The sequence below is a fragment of the Papaver somniferum genome, chromosome 2 (genome assembly GCF_003573695.1).
Source record: "Papaver somniferum cultivar HN1 chromosome 2, ASM357369v1, whole genome shotgun sequence".
Taxonomy (NCBI): Eukaryota; Viridiplantae; Streptophyta; class Magnoliopsida; order Ranunculales; family Papaveraceae; genus Papaver; species Papaver somniferum.
The window spans coordinates 129,883,797-129,891,141 of NC_039359.1; the positions used below are offsets into that span (position 1 = coordinate 129,883,797).

Sequence of the window (7,345 nt, forward strand, 5' to 3'; positions counted from 1 at the left end):
ATGACAATATAGGCATGGATCTACGACCACTTCCATATCTTGAAATTGGCCATTGAAAACCCGGCGTGGAAGAAAGGCGATCCTAGAGGAACAAAGTACGTCTTCGATGACAACCATTATAGGACGAAGGAGCATCAGTTGATTCGTTTGAGGGAGGTTTTGGACTCACTGACATCCCAAGACATATGCTTTGATCCGTCCAAGGAAGACCGAGCTAGTGGACATATCGCGGTTCGATCCGATTTGACCCTTTATTTTGGATCGTTATGGCACCCCGCAGGATATGTGATGTACAATGCCTCAAGGGTGATGCGACAACACGGTTTTGTACAAGGTATACCAAAGGAGGAAATCCATGGAAATTTCTCTTTGGTTCTGGAGGAGTGCACGTCTGATAAGGATTCTATCACGGTCGTTCACAAGAATAAACCATCCTGTAAATTGCATTGGGATAGAAGGGCGCATTACTTGATCAACCTAGGAAGGCCAGCCAACAAAGGTTTTGAAAATGATCCCAACTATATGGAATGGTACCTGAGTGTTTCTCACATTCGTGTAATCCGTGATCTTAAACCAAAGCCAGCTTCGTACAAGAGTATCCTCAAAGACAAACCTGTGGGTTATGAAAGATTGGTACGTATTTTTTCTTAGTTTAGTTTAATATTATGGGTCAAAATAGAGTAATAACCGTTTGATGGCATGCTATGTTTTAAAACAGAAGGGCAGGTTCAAGAGTTTTCCAAATGGTGCACTAATTGCATAAAAGCCGGAGAGCCTGTGCCACTTGATAAGATAAGAAAGCACCAAGAGTTGATTGATAACATTGACAATGAATATTATGCATCTCAGTTCGGGGAAAAAGCCAAGCAACCTAAAAAGATTGTGGAAAAAAGAACTCGGGCGTCATCGAGCACTCAAGTTGATGAAACCAATGATAATGTTGGCCCAACTCGTCGCAAAGTCAAAGGAAAGAAATAGTAAACTCTCGATGTTTTACGTTCACTTTATGAATAACTTTGTTTATGTCGGATTGTGTCGTTTTCAAACAATGTGTCGGATTATGTCGTTTTCAAACAATGTGTCGGATTTTTAGTTGTTACGTTATGTTTATGGATTGTGAATGGTTCCTTGTATGGATTATGAATGATTATGTTGCTATGTTTATGCATTTAACGATGACTCGCAAGCGAATCACATGAAGATACATGAAACTGTTGAATTTTGGAACACAATCGGAAGCTAAGTTTATATATTAACCTACCGATTCTGGGGATTTTGCATTTTTTGGTCAGAATCAGAAGCTTTATATATTATTAACCTACCGATTCTGGGGATTTTTCAAACTATTTTGTCAGAATCGGAGTTTTTTAATATACTTTGCCTTTCGATTTTTCAGTGTAAAAAAACTTTGTTTCCTGGAACCAAACAACACCATAATCGGGAGGTATATGTGCACCTTGACTTCCGAATAGTAATAATCGGTAGGTTTAGTTTTTATTACCCTATCGATTATTATATGTAAAAAAACTTTGTTTCCTGGAACCAAACAACACCACAATCGGAATGTAAATGTGCACCTTGACTTCCGAATAATAATAATCGGTAGGTTTAGTTTTTATTACCCTCTCGATTATTCTATGTAAAAAAACTGTTTCCTGGAACCAAACAACACCATAATCGGAAAGAAAGTTGACTCATAACATAACCGAATATTACAATCGGTAGGTTGTTTAACAAAATAATCTACCGATTTCGTATAATCGGTAGGTATTGTATTTAGCATATCTACCGATTATGGTAGCTTTCAAAATTTGAATTTGGGGCAACTTATAATCGGTAGGTTTTGTAATATATTTAACTCCCGATTAACGTTGCATCCAAAACACGAACCAAGTGGTTATGGCTGGCTGTGTACACTCAAAATATATGGAATATGGCAAGGGTTCGATCTGTGGCTCCTTATAATCGGTAAGTTGTTAAGTTGTATTCCCTTCCGATTATATCAGGTTTCAAAATTCAATACATGAAGGATTTTAGAAAAAACTCATTTTGGGGCAACTTATAATCGGTAGGTTTTGTAATATATTTAACTCCCGATTAACGCTGCATCCAAAACACGAACCCAAGTGGTTATGGATGGCTGTGTACACTCAAAACCTATGGAATATGACAAGAGTTCGATCTGTGGCTTCTTATAATCGGTAGGTTGTTAAGTTGTATTCCCTTCCGATTATAGCAGGTTTCAAAATTCAGTAGATGAAGGATTTTAGAAAAAACTCATTTTGGGGCAACTTATAATCGGTAGGTTTTGTAATATATTTAACTCCCGATTAACGCTGCATCCAAAACACGAACCAAGTGGTTATGGTTGGCTGTGTACACTCAAAAACTATGGAATATGACAAGGGTTCAATCTGGGACTCCTTATAATCGGTAGGTTGTTAAGTTGTATTCCCTTCCAATTATACCAGGTTTCAAAATTCAATACACGAAGGATTTTAGAAAAAAACTCATTTTGGGGCAACTTATAATCGGTAGTCGTATATATTGGATAACCTACCGATTATAAAAGGGATTATTAGTCGAAGTATCTACACTATAATCGGTAGGTACAGTTTCAATTTAACTTACCGATTCACCTCTAACCTACCGATTCACCTCTAACCTACCGATTCACCTCTAACCTACCGATTATGGTGTAGGCTCCCGATTATATAAGGGCATATTAGCCATTTCGAAAAATCAGAGATAAGAGGTAGCTTAGAATTACGTTTGGATGATCTTTTTTGTCTTTTAATGTCGCCCCTAATTCCTTTTAGGTCGCCCCTAAAAATGCCAGGTTTTTAAGGCGGTTCCAAACATCCTCTTGGGTCACTGCCTCTTGGGTCTTTCCTCTCTCAGAAAATCTCTTTTTAGAAAAATTCAGTCTTTTCATTTCAGTCTTTCGGAGAAAAAAGGTGTGTAATCAAGAACCCATTTTTCATACCGCTCAATCTCGTCCTTCAAACCCTAGCAAGATTGTAATTAATACTTTGTCTTGCAGGTTGAGATGGTGGAGCTTCAAAGGAGGATTAGTGAATTAGAGAAGCAAGTCGAAGAGAAAACAGGATGTATTGAGAGTTTGGAAGATTTTAACTTCACCTTACTTGTATTAGAACAGCAGCACAGAAAGGACTTACGAGAAGCTCGTAAAGAACTAATTTCGGGTACATTTTTTCTATTTGATTGAGAGAGCTTAAACTGATTTATACTGATTTTGAGCTCTTGTTTGGAGTTTGTCGAAATAGCACACTTTGTTGTTAATTGTATATATGCACTGCCACTAAATTGCAGGAAATTGGAGAAAGCTTAAATTCTCGAAGTTCCATTGGGATTAAGATAATGGGCGAGTTAGATTTGAAGCTAATCTGCCAGTCTGCCCAGCTTCGCGGCTTTTGGGACTCGGAGATGCACATTGGCATCCTTTTGAAATTAATGGCAAGAACCAGGTAGTTTTCTCATTCCCGTGCAAGTGCAACGAGCTTCTCAGTTGACTCCTAAAATGTGTGTAATTAACCGTTTAATGCAATGGTTATACTGCGAACAGATATGGAGAGTATTAACTTTGGGATCATTTACGTGTATGTTCGTTTGCTGCAAGAATTGATCAACGAGGAGGATGAATTGTTGAAATGTTTGAGGAACGAACAGGGCGAGAAAGCATATACTGCAGTCGTTCATGCACTTGTGGAGCTCAACGAGTTTAACCCAGGCGGTAAATTTCCAGTTCCAGAACTTTGGAACTTTAAGGAGAACAGGAGAGCTACTGCAAAGGAAGGAGTTGCAGCTCTTGCTTGTAACTTGAGCGTGGATCAGTAAATTACATTTGTGCAGTGCAGCTTAAGTACAATGGTGGATGAATACTCCGGTATGGTCATTATGTACTTTGAATAGAAGCTGAAGTACTACGTTTATTGCTTTTCTGTTTGTTTAATTTCAAAGTTCATAATTTGATAGGTAAAGCACTCCGTTTTGTTTACTTACTTAAACTAAGACTGTTGTGACTTTTCAACACGGTTGGTTGTTATTATATAGAATCGTTATTAATGAAAATAAAAAAAAGACAAGTGAAGTTATCTTAAGACTTAAGTTTACAAAATTCCATCACATGACATCTTATATAAGACCAATTCATTGCACTCTTCAAAACTCAGAAGATCAAAAGAAAGACTTGGTATTTTTCATTCTATACAACTTTGTTTGCAGAAGTGCTAATTGGTGTTGGTGGTGATCTCATTGCAGACCAGATACAATACATTGGTGTTTATTTCATTTCATTGATTGATCATTCTCTGATTGGGTTGTTTCAGACTATATATTCATGGCGGTGAGTATATAACTTCTCAAAATCTCTTTTAGTGTCAACTGTTATCATTGACTTTTCACTTCAACATCATCTTTTCATGAACTGTGAAAGATATCTGATCATTGATTCATCTCAGATTGGCTCATTTGGCTTTGACTTACCATCTTTTTCATTTTATTCGTTCAATTTTCATGCCTTTATGTTAAAATTACAATCAATATATGACTACACATGATTATATGATTTATGAAACTATCTTTACTTCACTAGATTATCAGTTTTTTAGCTCTACTGCAGCATATCTGTTTAAAAAGCGTAAATTTGTTCATTGTTGAAAAATCTGTTGGTTCTCAATTCTTCTTCTTTTGTCATTTCTTTAAATCAGTTGACTATAAAAGCCTAGAATCTCCAAGATTATAACTGCGTATATGCATAGTGTGGATGTGCTCTGTCAACATTGTGTTGCTTAGTTATTTGTTCTTCATATAAGTTTCTAATGGCTAACTTGAATGTGGGTGTTTTTATTTTTTATTTGACAGAGAACTTGTACTTGTAATGGTGCCATGATAGCTGGAGATGGTACTGCTGTGTTCACTGCAGAGTGCTCACACTCCTTCCATTTCAATTGCATCAATACATATGTGAGGTTTGGTCCGTCTGGAAACCAGATTTGCCCAACTTGTGGTACTAAATGGAAGGATATTCCTGTCATTCGCCCTGCACCAGGCCCAATACTGTCACCTATTCCTCCACCAACAGGTTTCTGTCCATACCCATTACCACCTTTTGGTTTTCCCCCATCACCTTTTGATTTTCCCCCATCACCAGTTCACCCATCACAGATCACATCTCCTGAGCCACTTGTCTTCAATGACGATGATCCCCTAAATTTGCAATCCAACTCTTCCTCTGAGAACACATCTGTTATCAGGTCCATAGATATCAAAACACACACTGAATTGCCAGCTGTTAAGCGGTCAGTTTCACAAGAAAACTTCCATATACTCGTCAATCTCAAATCTAATGTTACTGGTATTGATCAAGTTAATAGTGATACTTGTCGTACACCAATTGACCTCGTCACGGTTCTTGATATAAGTGGTAGCATGCAAGGTGAAAAAATTCAGTTGTTAAAGCGAGCCATGAGGTTTGTGATACAAAACCTTGGCCCTTCTGACTGATTATCTGTAATTAGCTTCTCATCTAATGCCCGCCGCCTCTTCCCCCTTCTCCTCATGACTGATTCTGGTAAACAACGTGCACTACATGCTGTGAATTCTTTGTTTGCTAGTGGTAATACAAACATCGTAGAAGGACTCAAGAAAGGCACAAAGGTTATTGAAGATCGAAGACACAAGGATCCTGTTTGTAGTATCATGCTATTATCAGACGGGGAGGACACGTGCACGTACGCGAAGACTATCAGCGTTAAGGATATTTCTAAGTTGCAAATTCCAGTTCATACATTTGGATTTGGTGCAGATCATGACTCCATGATGTTGCATTCAATTGCAGAGAGTTCGAGGGGAACTTTTTCTTTTATTGAAGCCGAAGGAGTAATACAAGATGCATTTGCTCAACGTATTGGTGGTCTCCTTAGCGTATCTGTGCAAGACTTGCAAGTACACATCCAATCACTTGACCCTCATCTTCGTATCAATCAACTAAAAGCAGGGAGTTATTCAACTGATTTGACAGGTGATAACAGAACAGGATCTGTCGACTTCGGGGATATGTATGCAGATGAAGAGAGGGATTTTCTCGTTCTGATTAACATTCCTGTTGTAACTGATGAGAATTCCAACGATCAGATGAAGTTGGTTAGTGTGTGCTGTAGTTACAAAGATCCTTTTACGAAAGAATCTGTTACTACTGAAGCTGTTGAAGTGAAACTTCAGAGACCCGAAATGGTTAATGAAGAAGATATGGTTGTTTCTATTGAGGTTGATAGGCAGAAGAATCGATTGCAAGCCGCTGAGGCAATGAGTAATTCACGTGCTGCTGCTGAGAGAGGTGATCTACCCAGAGCGTGGTCTATAATTGATGGTTGTAGGATGCAGATGGCAGAAACTGTCTCTGCGTATGCCTGCGACAAATTTTCTGCTGATTTGGACTTGGAGCTTCAAGAGGCGCGATCGAGGATGGCAAACCAGCAAATGTACGAGTCAAAAGGAAGGGGATTTCTTCTTTCAGGAGCGACTTCACATTTAACACAAATGGCTGCTGCTACAGGATTTTCAGCTATGCCTATGGCTCAGTATTCTGCTATGCCTATGGCTCAGAGTGCAGCTATGCCTATGGCTCAGAATGCAGGATTTGCTTCTATGGCTGCAGCTTCAGGACCTTCTTTTCAGAGTGCTTACCAGACAGATAACATGCGCAGAATGGTTCAAAAATCTCGTGCATCTGGTGCAAATTGCCCTCCTGACACCGACAATACACACTAAAAAACATAAATAGTAAAACAAAAAAAAGAGCTTTGTTCTGCCATTCGGTTGGTGAGCTTTATTTAGTGATTTCGTTGGTTGACTTCTCTGGACGATTACTTGTGGAGTTTTTTTTTTAGGATGCAACCGTTTTTTTTTAAATTTGTAAATTTGATTTGTGTATGCAAGGATTGAAGTGTTTATTTTTAAAGATTTTACCCGAGTCCGTGTTCTTGATGGCTAATGTGAGATCATAGCACGTGCGCAACGTGGGTCTCCCTGCAAACTGAATAAGCCATCGTATGTTAGAGGCATATAGTTAGTTGATGTGGAAGCATACTATGACCGGTCAGGCAAGTGGCGCACAATGATCGCGCGTTACAGAGTTGCAGGCCAAGTCAGTGTCCGATAATGATTGCGCGATCCTGCATAGACTGTCAAGTGCTAAGAATGACATAACCTTGCAGGGCCAGTGAAGCGCAAAGGTAGTGCTACACTGTAAAGACATTTGGCTAAGTAATGAAGTTTATTGGGCGACACAATGAAGCTTCATTGAGGGAAAGGCAAGACAAAG

The 7,345-nt window shown here is 38.7% G+C and overlaps 1 pseudogene; it reads left to right on the plus strand.

Annotated features, from left to right (window-relative positions):
• The first annotated feature begins 2,895 nt into the window (after nt 1–2,895).
• LOC113349114 lies at nt 2,896–6,977 on the plus strand (annotated as a pseudogene).
• Nucleotides 6,978–7,345: the final 368 nt, after the last annotated feature.